The 13,678-nt window shown below is 46.9% G+C and overlaps 1 protein-coding gene across 1 annotated transcript in view; it reads right to left on the bottom strand.

The window, feature by feature from the left end:
• SRC (SRC proto-oncogene, non-receptor tyrosine kinase) overlaps positions 1-13,678 on the bottom strand; it is a 63,264-nt gene that overhangs the window by 32,649 nt on the left and 16,937 nt on the right. Inside the window, exon 2 of the mRNA XM_023227945.1 lies at positions 9,175-9,248. The gene's annotated coding sequence lies outside the window, so the exon portion shown is untranslated. The remainder of the gene's footprint in view (positions 1-9,174; positions 9,249-13,678) is intronic.

Raw genomic sequence — 13,678 nt, 5'->3', positions numbered from 1 at the left:
AAAAATTATTCATAAATCAATCTAAAAGTTCAATGTGATCCCAATAAAAAAAAACCCAACAAGATTTTTTTTTAACTAGGCAAGTCAATTTCTAAATTTGTAAGTAAAAATATTGAATAAGAGTAGCCAGATAATTCTTAAAAAGAAGAGTAATGAGGGAGAAACAGCCCAATCAGACAGTAAACCTTACTATAAAGATACAGTAATTAAAACTGTGTGCTATTGGCACATCAGTAAATCAGGGGAACGGAATAGAGATTCCAAAAGTTGTCCTGAAACGTATGGGAATTTACTATATAATGAAGATGGCAGTTTGTACCAGCAAGAAAAAGGTGGATGATTTTTAAGATGGAGTTAGGACCAACAGTGTGACATCAGAAAACAAAGCTGAATCTCAGTCTCACTATATATGCCAATAAATTACAAATAATCAGATTTAAACTACAAAATACTCAAACCATAAAGCTCTAAAAAGGGGAGGAGCCAGGCGCGGTGGCTCATGCCTGTAATCCCAACACTTTGGGAGGCCAAGGCAGGAGAGCTGCTTGAGTCCAGGAGTTTGAGACCAGCCTGAACAACATGGCAAAATCTCATATCCACAAAATATATACGTGTGTGTGTGTGTGTGTGTATGTGTGTGTGTGCGTAAAGGGGGAAAGATAATAAATTTTCTTATCTCTGAATGGGGAAAGCATTCCTAAACATGACATAAGACCTAGAAATCATTTTTTAAGTGATAAATCAATCTATATAAAAATCTGAAATGGTTGTATAGCTCAATAGTAAACAAGTTCAAAGGACAAACAACAAACTAAGAAAAATAATTGCAACTCATATGATAGGTAAGGGTGTTTTTTTTTTCTTAGCATGTATATAATAAGCTCCCATAAAATAATAAAAATGACGGGCCGGGCGCGGTGGCTCAAGTCTGTAATCCCAGCACTTTGGGAGGCCGAGACGGGCGGATCACGAGGTCAGGAGATCGAGACCATCCTGGCTAACACGGTGAAACCCCGTCTCTACTAAAAAAATACAAAAAAACTAGCCGGGCGAGGTGGCGGGCGCCTGTAGTCCCAGCTACTCGGGAGGCTGAGGCCGGAGAATGGCGTAAACCCGGGGGGCGGAGCTTGCAGTGAGTTGAGATCCGGCCACAGCACTCCAGAGAGAGACTCCATCTCAAAAAAAAAAAAAAGAAAAGAAAAAAAAGAAAAATGACAACATATAGTTTGAAGAAAAAGCAAACAAATGGCTCACAAACATATGACAAGATGCTCAACCTCACTCATAAGATAAATGGAAATTCAAATCGTACCAGCCACCCAACAACAGCAGATACACGTTCTTCTCGAGTGCACATGGAACATTCTCCAGGACAGACCATATGCTACACCATAAAACAAGGCTCAATAAATTTAAAAGGAGTGAAATCATACAAAGTATGTTTCCAACCACAATAGAATGAAGTAAGAAATCAATAACAGAAAGAAATTTGGAAAATTAAAATATGTGAAAACTAAACAACACACTCCTCAATAACCAGTGAGTCAAAGAATAAATCACCCAAAAGCTTAGAAAATACTTAGAGATGAAAGAAAATGAAGATGCAACATATCCAAATGTAAGGATGTGGTAAAAGAGAACTTAAAGGGAAATTTCTAGCTGTAAAATCCTATATTTTTTTAAAAAAAAGAAACCATCTAGATGTGGTGTCTGTTGCCTGTAATCCCAGTACTTTGGGAGGCTGGGGCAGATGGATCGCTTGAGCTCAGGAGTTCGAGACTAGCGTGAGCAACATGGTGAAACCCCTGTCTCTAAAAAATAAAAAAAATAAAAAAAACATCAGGCGTGCTGGCACCTGGCAGTAGTCCCAGCTACTCGGGAGGCTGAGGCGGGAGGACTGCTCAAGCCCTGGAGTTCAGAACTGCAATGAGCCATGATCATACCACTTACACTCCAGCCTGCGCAACAGAGTGAGACCCTGTCTCAAAAAATAAAAATAGGCCAGGTGCAGTGGCTGACGCCTGTAATCCCAGCACTTTGGGAGGCCGAGGGGGACGGATTACCCGAGGTCAGGAGTTCGAGACCGGCCTGGCCAACATGGTGAAATCCCATCTCTACTAAAAATATAAAAATCAGCAGGGCGTGGTGGCAGATGCCTATAATCCCAGCTACTTGGGAGGCTGAGGCAGGAGAACTGCTTGAACCCCGGAGGCAGAGGTTGCAGTGAGCCGAGATCATACCATTGCACTCCAGCCTGGGCAACAAGAGTGAAACTCTGTCTCAAAAAAAAAAATAAATAAATAGGCCGGGCGCTGTGGCTCAAGCCTATAATCCTAGCACTTTGGGAGGCGGAGGTGGGTGGATCACGAGGTCAGGAGATCGAGAACATCCTGGCTAACATGGTGAAACCCCGTCTCTACTAAAAATACAAAAAACTAGCTGGGCGAGGTGGCGGGCGCCTGTAGTCCCAGCTACTCGGAGCCTGAGGCGGGAGAATGGTGTGAACCCGGGAAGCGGAGCTTGCAGTGAGCCAAGATCGCGCCACTGCACTCCAGCCTGGGCGACACGGCGAGACTCCATCTCAAAAATAAATAAAATAAATAAATAAATAAATAAATAAAAATAAAAAGAAGAAAGATTTCAAATCAATAACCTAAACTTCTACCTTAAGATACTGGGAAAAGAAGAGCAAACTAAACCTAAAGCTAGTACAAGGAAGGAAAGAATACAGATTAGAGCAGAAATTAATGAAATCAAAAATAAAAAGCAACAGAGAAAATCAACAAAACCAAAGGTGATTCTTTGAAAAGATCAACAAAATTGACAAACCTTTAGCTAGATTGAACAGGAAAAAAAGAGAAGCCTCAAATTGCTAAACTCAGGAATGAAAGGGAAGACATTATTACTAACCTTAAAGAAACAAAGATTATAAGAGACTACTATGAATAATTCTATGTCAGTAAACTAGTTAACTTAGATGAAATTCCTAGAAATAAACACAAATTATCAAAAATTAGAAGAAATAGGCTGGGTGCGGTGGCTCACGCCTGTAATCCCAGCACTTTGGGAGGCCGAGGCGGGTGGATCACCTGAGTTCAGGAGTTCAAGACCAGCCTGGCTCACATGGTGAAACCCTGTCTCCACTAAAAATAAAAAACTAGCCGGGCGTGGTGGCATGTGCCTGTAATCCCAGCTACTCGGGAGGCTGAGGCAGGAGAATTGCTTGAACCCAGGAGGCAGAGGTTGAGGTGGGCCGAGATAGTGCCATTGCACTCCAGCCTGGGCAACAAAAATGAAACTCCATCTCAAAAAAAAAAAAAAAAGAAGAAGAAGAAATAGAAAATTCGAATAAATCTAAAGCAATAAAGAGATGGAATTATTAATTTTAAATTTTCTCACAGAAGCAGCCCAGGCCCAGATAGCTGGACTGGTGAATTCTACCGAATATTTGAAGAAGAAATAATAACAGTTCTTCTCCAGAAAACACTTCCCAACTCATTTTCTGAAGCTGGTATTACCCGATCCCATAACCACACAAAGACATCACAAGAAAAGAAAATTACAGACCAGTAACTTTTATGAAAATGAATATATGTATTACATACATATAAATATTCTACAAAATACTAGAAAACTGGATCCAGTAACATGTGAAAAGAATTAGACACCATGACCAAATAAGACCAATCTCAGGAATATAAAGTCGGTTTAACTTTTTTTTTGAGACAGAATCTTCCTCTGTCGCCCAGGCTGGAGTGCAGTGGCACGATCTCGGCTCACTGCAACCTCCACCTCCCAGGTTCAAGCGATTCTCGTTCCTCAGCCTCCCAAGTAGCTGGGATTACAGGCACCCACCAGCACAGCTGGCTAGTTTTTCTATTTTTAGTAGAGACAGGGTTTCACCATGTTGACCAGGCTGGTTTTGAACTCCTGACCCCAGGCAACCAGCCCACCTCAGCCTCCCAAAGTGCTGGGATTACAGGTGTGAGGTACCAATCCCAGCCAAAGTTGGTTTAACTTCTGAAAATCGATGAATGTGATACACTATGCCAATATAATAAAGGTCAAGAACCATGTAATAATTCTAATACATGTAGGAAAAGCATTTGACAAAATTCAACACTCCTTCATGACAAAAATGATAGATGGGAACCTCCTCACCCGATAAAGAGCAGCAATGAAAACCTCACAGCCAGGCCGGGCATGGCGGCACACACCTGTAATCCCAGCACTCTGGGAGGCAGAGGCGGGCGGATCACCTGAGGTCAGGAGTTCAAGACCAGTCTGGCCAACACGGCAAAACCCCGTCTCTACAGCAAGTACAAAAATTAGCTGGGTGTAGTGGCAGATGCCAGTAATCCCAGCTACTCAGGAGGCCGAGGCAGGAGAATCGCTTGAACCCGGGAGGAAAAGGTTTCTTTTCAGTGAGCCGAGATCACGCCCCTGCACTCCAGCCTGGGTGACAGAGTAAGACTCCGTCTAAAAAAAAAAGAAGAAAAGAAAAAAGAAAAAGAAAACGCCATAGCTAACATCCTACTTAATGGTAAAAGACTGCATGCATTCACCTAAGATCAGAAATGACAAAAATGTCCATTCTCACCACTTCTATTCAAGATTGTACTGGAGCTTCTAGCCAGGACAATTAGGAAGGAAAATGAAACATAAGGCATCCAGATTAGAAAGGAAGAAGTAAAACTATCTTTATTTACAGATAATATGATCTTATATAGAGAAAATCCTAAGCATTCCATCAAAAATCATTAGAACTAATAAATGAGTTCAGCAAGGCTGTAAAGTAAAAAATCAATATACAAAAATACATTGTATTTCTATAGGCTGGCAATGAAGAATTCAAAAATAAAATTAAGAAGGAAATTTATGATAGCATCAAAAGAATACTTAGGAATAAGATTAATAAAAGTATAAAGTATATACTCCGAAAACTACAAAAAATGTCAAAAGAAATGGAAAGACATCCCGTATTCATGGCTCAGAAGCCTAAATATTATTAAGATGGCAATGCTCCCCAGCTGGTCTGCTCCCTATCAAAGCTCTAGCTAGTTTCTTTGCCAAAATTGACAAATTGATCTTCAAATTCATATGGAAAGTCATGGGACCCAGAAGAGCCAAAACAGTCTTTAAGAAAAACAAAGTTTGAGGACTCACACTTTTCTTTTTATTTTTATTTATTTTTTTTTTTTGAGACAGAGCCTTGCTCTGTTGCCGGGGCTGGAGTGCAGTGGCCGGATCTCAGCTCACTGCAAGCTCCGCCTCCCGGGTTTACGCCATTCTCCTGCCTCAGCCTCCGGAGTAGCTGGGACCACAGGCGGCCACCACCTCGCCTGGCTAGTTTTTTTTAGTAGTTTTTAGTAGAGATGGGGTTTCACCGTGTTAGCCAGGATGGTCTCGATCTCCTGACCTCGTGATCCAGACTCACACTTTTCAATTTCAAAACTGTAAAACGACAATGACAAAGACAGCATGGTACTGGTATAAGTGTAGACTTATAAACCAGTGGAGGGGAATTCAGAGTCCAAAAAGAAACACTCACATTGACAGTCAATTGATTTTATACAAAGGTGCCAAGACAATTCAAGGGAGAAAGAACTGTCTTTTCAACAAATGGTGCAGGAACAATTGGATATCCACGTATAAAAGAAGAAAGCTGGACACCTTCCTCAAATCCTGCATAAAAATCAACTCAAATTGAATCACAAACCTAAATGAAAGAGGTGAAAATAAAAAATTCTTATAAGAAAATACAGGCATAAATTTTATGACCTTGAATTATGATTTCTTTTTTTGTTTGGTTGCTTTATTTGTTTGTTCGTTTGCTTGTTTTGAGACGAAGTCTCACTCTGTTGCCCAGGCTGGAGTGAAATGGTACGATCTCAGCTCACTGCAACCTCCACCTCCCGGATTGAAGTGATTGGCCTGCCTCAGCCTCCCTAGTAGCTGGGATCACAGGCACCCGCCAATGCGTCCGGCTAATTTTTGTATTTTTAGTAGAGATGGGGTTTCACCATGTTGGCCAGGCTGGTCTCTAACTCCTGACCTCAGGTGATCCACCCGCCTCAGCCTCCCAAAGTGCTGGGATTACAGGTGTGAGTCACGGCGCCTGGCCAGATTATGATTTCTTAAATAGGACACCTGGAGCACAAGCAACAAAAGGAAAAATAAACTGCACCTCATCACAATTAAAAATTTTTGTTTTCCAAAGAACAATATCAAGAAAGTAAAAGGACAACCCACAGAATAGGAGAAAATATTTGTAAATCATATACTTGTATCTACAATATAGAAAAATCTCTTACAGTGGCTCATACATGTAATCCCAGTGCTTTGGAAGTTGGCTTCCAAAGGAGGATCTCTTGAGGCCAGGAGCTTGAGACCAGCCTGCGAAACACAGTGAGACCCCTATTAAAAATTTTAAAGCTCAAGCCTGTAATCCCAGCACTTTGGGAGGCCGGGCGGGCCGCTGTAGTCCCAGCTACTCGGGAGGCTGAGGCAGGAGAATGGCGTAAACCCGGGAGGCGGAGCTTGCAGTGAGCTGAGATCCGGCCACTGTACTCCAGGCCGGGTGGCAGAGTGAGACTCCGTCTCAAATAAATAAATAAATAAATAAATAAATAAATAAATAAATAAGCCAGGCATGGTGTTGCATGCCTGTGGTCCTATCTGCTCAGGAGGCTGGGATGGGAGGATTGCTTTAGCCCAGGAATTTGAGGTTACAGTCAGCTATGATCATACCATTGCACTCCAGCCTGGGTGGCAGAGTAAGATCCTATCTCTACAAAATTAAAAAAAAATTAAGCCAGGCATGGTGGCACACACTTATAGTCCTAGCTACTTGGGAGGCTGAGGCAGGGGGATCACTTGAGGCCAGGATTTCTACACTAGCCTGGGCAACATAGTGAGACCCTGTCACTAAGACAAAAAAAATAGATTACATTAATAATAAAAGTAGGCAAAGAACTTGAATAGACATTCCTCCAAAGAAGATATACGAATGGCCAATAAGCACATGAAAAGATGCTTAATGTCACTAGTAATTAGGGAAATAAAAATCAAAACGGCTGAGTACAGTGGCACATGCCTGTAAACCCAGCACTTTGGGAGGCTGAGGTGAGAGGATCATTTGAGCCCAGGAGTTCAAGACCAGCCTGGGCAACACAGTGAGACCCTATCTCTACAAACTAAAAAAAAAAAAAAATGAGCCTGAGCCAGGTGTGGTGGCACACACTTTTGGTCCCAGCTGCTCAGGAGGCTGAGATGAGAGGATTGTTAGAGTCCAAGAGTTTGAGGCTGCAGTGAGCCTCGGCAACAGACTGAGACCCTGTCAAAAAAAAAAAAAAAAATCAAAACCACCATGAGATGCCACTTCACAGACACTAGGATGGATGACTAGAATCTAAAAGACAAATGTTGGCAAGGATGTGGAGAAACTGGAACCCTCAGACATTGCTGATGGGAATGTAAAATGGTGCAGCTGCTTTGCAAAACAGTCTGGCAGTTCCTCAGAAAGTTAAACATGGAATTACCATATGATCTAGCAATTCTACTCGTAGGTACACACCCGAGAGAAGTGAAAAACATATGTCTACACAAAAACTTGCACATGAATGTCCAGAACAGCATTACTCGTAATAGCCAGAAAGCCCAAATGTCCATCAACTGATGAATGGATAAATAAAATATGGTATATCCATATGATAGAGTATTATTTGGCAAGAAAAAAAGAATGAAATATTGATCCATGCTACAACATGAGTGAATCTTGAAAACATTATGCTAAGTGAAAGAAGTCAGCCACAAAAGAGTACATTTGAATGATTTCATTTCTATTAAATGCCCAGAATAGGCAAATCTATTGAAACAGAAACTAGATTAGTTGCTGCCTAAGTCTAGGGAAGGGAAGTTTAGGGGGAAGTGGGGAGTAACTGTAATGGGTAAAGTTTCTTTGTGGGGTAATGAAAATGTTCTAAATTTGACTGTGGTGACGATTGTACAACTCTGTGACTCTACTAAAAACCACCGAATTGTACACTTTAAATAGATAAATTGTATGCTATGTGAATTTTAACTCAGTAAAGCTGTGATATACATTTTTCAAATAAACTACACTGGGGGCCACTGTTCACCTATCAGCTTGGCAAATTGCACCTATACAATTTATCCCCAAATTTGATAACATCCTATGCTGGTGAGAGTGAGGAGAACAGAGGGTGTGGGGACACCAGCGCAATCTCTCTGAAGGACAATTTGGCAATACCTATCACAATTACACACCCACTGACCCTGCAGTGTGGAATTAATCCTAAAAGAACACACAAACACAAGGCATATGATTGAGGATATTCATTTGTGGAATTGTCTAGAACAAGCAAAAGACTGGAAACAACCAAAATATCTGTCCTTAGTTAAGTACACTGTGACCACCGTACATGCAGTGGAATACTACGCAACCATGAACAAGAAAAATGCAGCACAAATAAATGACCTCTGAGGTACACTGTCAGGAGAAAAAAGTCAGTTGAGGACAGGGCAGACTGTGTGCTATCATTTGTCTAAAAAAGAGAAAAAAATTTCTGGCCGGGGTGATGGCTCACACCTATAATCCCAGTACTTTGGGAGGCCAAGACAGGAGGACTGCTTGAGCCCAGACATTCGAGACCAGCCTAGGCAACATAGTGAGACTCTGTCTCTACAAAAAAATAAATAATTAGCTGGGTGTGGTGCATTTGCCTGCAGTCCCAGCTCCTTGGGACGCTGAGGTGGGAGGATCGTTTGAGCCCAGGAGTTCGAGGCCTCAATAAGCATGATTGTGACACTGCATTACAGCCTGGGCAACAGAGTAAGACCCTGTCTAAGAAAAAAACAAAATTCTTTGCAAATGTGTAATATTGAGTCAAGTGCAGAAGCTAAAAATATCAACACCTGGCATTCCCATCATTATTGAAATTCACATTATGCTAAAAAAATTGTTAATATACATGCTTATATATGCCTGGATCTCCCTGGAAGGATACACCAGAAATTTTTTCAAGTGATTGCCTCTGGCAAGGAGACCTGGGTGTGAGAGAGACTTACTTTTCCCTGTCGTGTGTGTGTGTGTGTGTGTGGTGTGTGTGTGATGTTTTTTCTTTCCTTTTTTAAGAAAAAGCACAAGCTTACCTGGTTTCAAATCCTGGCTCTGTCTCTCATAGCTGTCCGAGTTGCTTCACTTCTCTGAGCCTCTGTTCTCTGTTCTGTAAAGGGAGGGATAATAGGATTAATATCCACCTTGCAAGGTTGGTGTGGAAGATGAAATAAGACAGCACAAGCTCAGGGCCTCCCCCTGTGCCTGGCTCCTAGTAAGTGCACAGTCCCTGTTTGCCATGCATCTGTAACTATGGACACTGCAGTGCACTGTAACAGGGACCACCAGAGAGCCTCAGAGCAAGTGTTCCAAGGAGCAGCATCCCCTCTGGCTGGGAGAAACTGGGAAAGGCTTCCTGGGGGAGGCAGCATTTGCGAAGGGCTTCGAGGACAAGAAGGATTTCCACAAGTAGAGATGAATGGGGGCCACATTCTTGGCAAAGGGGGCCACACAAGCAAAAGGCCGGCAGTGGGAAAGCCCTGGACGGTCACTCAATGGTGCACTGCTGGGCTCGTCCAACAACGCTTAGCTGAGCACCTGCTGATGCCGTAGTGGGAAAGACAGTCAAAAGCCATGTAGCTGGGCTGGCCAAGGGAGGAACTACAGAAAGTATCATGACAGAGATAACAAGGGGCCAGGTCCACATACTCATAGAGCAGGCCGGAAAATGGAGGCTCAGAAAAGGAGAGGGGCCATCCAAGATCACACAGCAGGTTCCCAATTTCTGAACATAGCCTCTCTCAGCTCCACCCTCTCCTTGTCCCCTAGACCTGGAGAAGAGAAAGTCCAGAGGGGTCCTCCTGCCATGCCCTCATCGGGGGTGGACACAGAGGCCAAATAAACCAGGGGCCCCACAAGGAGGAGGGATGGTTGGTCCTCAGAGGATAACAACAGCTACGGCGTCACCATCACAGTGTTGCTGGGTGGCGGGCACCACGCTTAGGAACTCAGTGAACCACCCCAGCCCTCTGTGGCGGGCCCTGATTTGCAGATGAGGAAACTGAAGCACAGAGAGGTGGAGCTGCTTGCCTGATGTCACACAGCTCATAAGACACAGCACTGGGAGGCAAACCTGGACTATCTGGGTTCCACCGTCTCGTACCCCAGAGCCCATTCCTTAAAGGAGGCCCCAGCGGGGCATCCTATCAGTGATCACATCCTCTCAGAAAGGCCCAGGGTGGAAGCTGTTCTCAGCCAGTCCTGGAATGCCTCCTGATAACAGTGCCCCAGTGGCGGGGGAAAGGCGGGAGGCGGGGCAGGGAAGAGCAGCGGTGGGTGTAGTGTCAGGCCTGTGCGGGGATGAAGGGGGAAGGTGGCGGGCAGGGACTTGGCCCTTCGGCAGCCATCCTCTCTCTGATGGGAGAGCAGAAGGGCTTGTCAGTCACCTGCCCAAGCCAGGTGGGGACATCATGGTTAAGGGGACCCTGCTGCCACCACAGGAGGACTCTGGGCACATGGACTGAAGTTTCCTTCAGTACCATGAAGATGCCCATAGTCACCCTCAGGTAGTTGCAAAGGCTAACAGGTGAATCCACGCCAAGACCTGGGCACACAGGCCATGCCCCATAAACAGAGGTCCCTGCTGTGCCCCTAACCTTAGATTCTCACTGGTACTGTTCGGCCTTCTATTCTCACCAAGACCCTGCTACACAGCAACAATCTGCCCCTCTTCCCAGATGGGGGCACAGGGAGGGACTGAGAGAAGCCAAGTCAGATGCTTGGGCCCCTGTCCAAGACAGCAGATGACCAGCTGATGCCTCAGGCCAGTGTGGGCACTTTTCTCCCCAAGGCCACTCTCCCAGCTGGAAATTACCCCAGGGACTACGTAGAGCCCCATGGCCGGCCCATTTTCCAAAAGGGGAAGTGGAGAGCCAGACAGGGAAAGTGGCTGGCCCAAGGCCACAGAGCAGGCCAGGAATAGGGCAGGGAGCAGCCACCAGGGCCCAGGCCACTACGACAATCATGGGGGTCAGGGCCCCCTGCCAGCACTGGCCGCATCCAGAGACAGCAACGCTGAGGCTGGGAGAAGCATGAGAGGGGGCAGAGCCTGCCCATTTCACAGACGGGCACCGCCTTCCTCCAAGCCCAACACCCTCTTCCTGCCCCTCACACTGGAGTGGAAGCTCTCCATGGGCAGGGATCTTCCCCTGCTTCTCTTTTTCCTTCCCACTATCAAAAGAATGACCTGCTCGGCCAGGTGCGGTGGCTCATGCCTGTAATCCCAGCACTTTGGGAGGCCGAGACGGGCGGATCACGAGGTCAGGAGATCGAGACCATCCTGGCTAACACGGTGAAACCCCGTCTCTACTAAAAATACAAAACTTAGCCGGGCGCGGTGGCAGGTGCCTGTAGTCCCAGCTACACGGGAGGCTGAGGCAGGAGAATGGTGTGAACCTGGGAGGCAGAGCTTGCAGTGAGTGGAGATCGCGCCACTGCACTCCAGCCTGAGAGACAGAGGGGGGCCCCCGCCCCAAAAAAAAAAAAAAAAAAAACAAAAGAACGAAAAAGAATGAGCTGCTCACCCGCAGTGTTTTTCCACAAGTGTAGAAATGCAGAAAGGCACAGGCTTCGCAGCAGGGGATATGAACGCTGACAGCAGCAGTGGCCAATATTCATGCATCACCTGCCATGCGCCACAATCATCACCCCATCGCACAGATGAGGAAACCGAAGCACAGACAGGTTAAATGTGCCTGAGATCCCAACTCTTAGCAGCCGAGTGACAACCCCTAACCCTCTGCATGTCTTCCTAACCTGGACAGCCACCCAGGGTCCTGGAAACAGCCAAAGGAAGGAGCCTGGGCTCCTCCTGGCAAAACCCAATGTCACCAGCTGCTCTGGTCCAGGCCAGGGGTGGAATGGGGTGTGCTGACAGGAGTGCAGAAACCCACGCTTCTCCCCCTCAGCTTTTCCCCCTCACATCCTCCCGCCTGGAGTTCACGCTCCCCTCCAAAGCTGCCAGCAGCCTGTAGCAAGCTGTGGCCACACTCGTGCCCCAGCCAGAAGGCAGACGGCCAGGATGCCAACCAGATCTGAGGGACACCAGAGCCTACCCTCCCCTACCTCCCCTGCGAGGAGCACAGCAAGGGCAGCCCAGGAGGGAGCCTGGGTGCAGAGGTGCAGGCAGACCAGGGTGCCAGGTGGGCAGGGCCTTGTCCAGAGCGAGGTCTGGCCAGAGTGGGTTCCAGTGTAACTGGGTCACTCCTGGCCCTTGGCCTAGGCACGAGGGGGCCCAGGGGAGACCCCCAGAGGGATATGTTCAGCAATGCAAGTCACAAAGGCCTGCAAAACTGAGAGCAGGGCCAGGAAGCTTTTCTCAGGCCCCTGGGAGCCGGAGGTCAGAGCACAGTGGCCCTTCCCACGGTGTCTTCTCAGGGACAGTCATCTCCAGCTCCAAAGGGCCTGAGGGGCAAGAGGAGACACCTAAACCATGGTGGCCTTCCCGGAGGAGGGGGTATCTCAGCTGAGGCCCAAAGGCTAGGCGGTTTGTGAAGACAGGGTGGTGAGTGTGACCCAGGTAGGTGGGACGGCTTTGACAGGGCCTGCAGCTGGGACCGCTTAGAGAAAGGCGAGGGAGCTATGTCAATTTCAGTCCTGCAGCCTCAGTCTCCTCAGCAGCAAAATGGGGGAAAGACAGCACACAGGGATGGCTCCCTCTTCCCTATACCCACTTCCCACCATCTCTCCCTCCTCCAAGCTCCCATGCCCCGGAGTGAGGTCACTGAGAAGGAGACAGTATCTAGGGACTGGTGAGTTGGAGGGGTGAGGAGGCTACACAGACCTCCCCACCCCACTCCAGGTACCATCCCTATCTATCTGTCTATCAGCAGGCAGCCCCGTCACAGGGTGGGTAGGGCAGCTCTTGGGGCCCAGCCTGCTGAGGGCTAACCACCACGTGGCTGAGTGAAGGCTTCCATCAGAATCACTGTGCACCAGGAGCAGCGGCTTGCGCCTGTAATCCAGGTGACTTGGGAGGCCAAGATGGGAGGATCGCTTGAGGCCAAGCGTTTGAGACCAGACTGGGCAACACAGCGAGATCCCCATCTCTACAAAAAAATAGAAAAAAAAATGTAACCAGTCATAGTGGTACCCAAGAGTTCCAGCTACTCGGGAAGCCGAGGTGGGAGGATGGCTTGCAACCAGGAGTTTGAGGCTGCAGTGAGCTATGATTATACCACTGGACTCCAACCTGGGCGACAGAGTGAGACCTTGTCTCAGAAAAAAATAAAAGAAGAACAAGAAGAGCTAACCTGGGCTTCAGCATCTCTACCTGCACACAGAGGCCCCGGCGTCTCCACATTTCTACCTGCACACAGAGGCCCCGGCATCTTTACACCTCTACATGCAGAGACCCCGGCGTCTCTACATCTCTACTCGCACACAGAGGCCCCGGCGTCTCTACCCGCACACAGAGGCCCGGGCGTCTCTACCCACACACAGAGGCCCCCGCGTCTCTACCCGCACGCAGAGACCCCGCGGTCTCCACATCTCCACCCGCACACGGAGACCCCGGCATCTCTACCCGCACACGGAGACCCC

The sequence above is a fragment of the Piliocolobus tephrosceles genome, chromosome 20 (assembly GCF_002776525.5).
Source record: "Piliocolobus tephrosceles isolate RC106 chromosome 20, ASM277652v3, whole genome shotgun sequence".
Taxonomy (NCBI): domain Eukaryota; kingdom Metazoa; phylum Chordata; class Mammalia; order Primates; family Cercopithecidae; genus Piliocolobus; species Piliocolobus tephrosceles.
The sequence above is the reverse complement of the archived record's forward strand: the minus strand, read 5'-3'. Positions and strand labels throughout refer to the sequence as shown.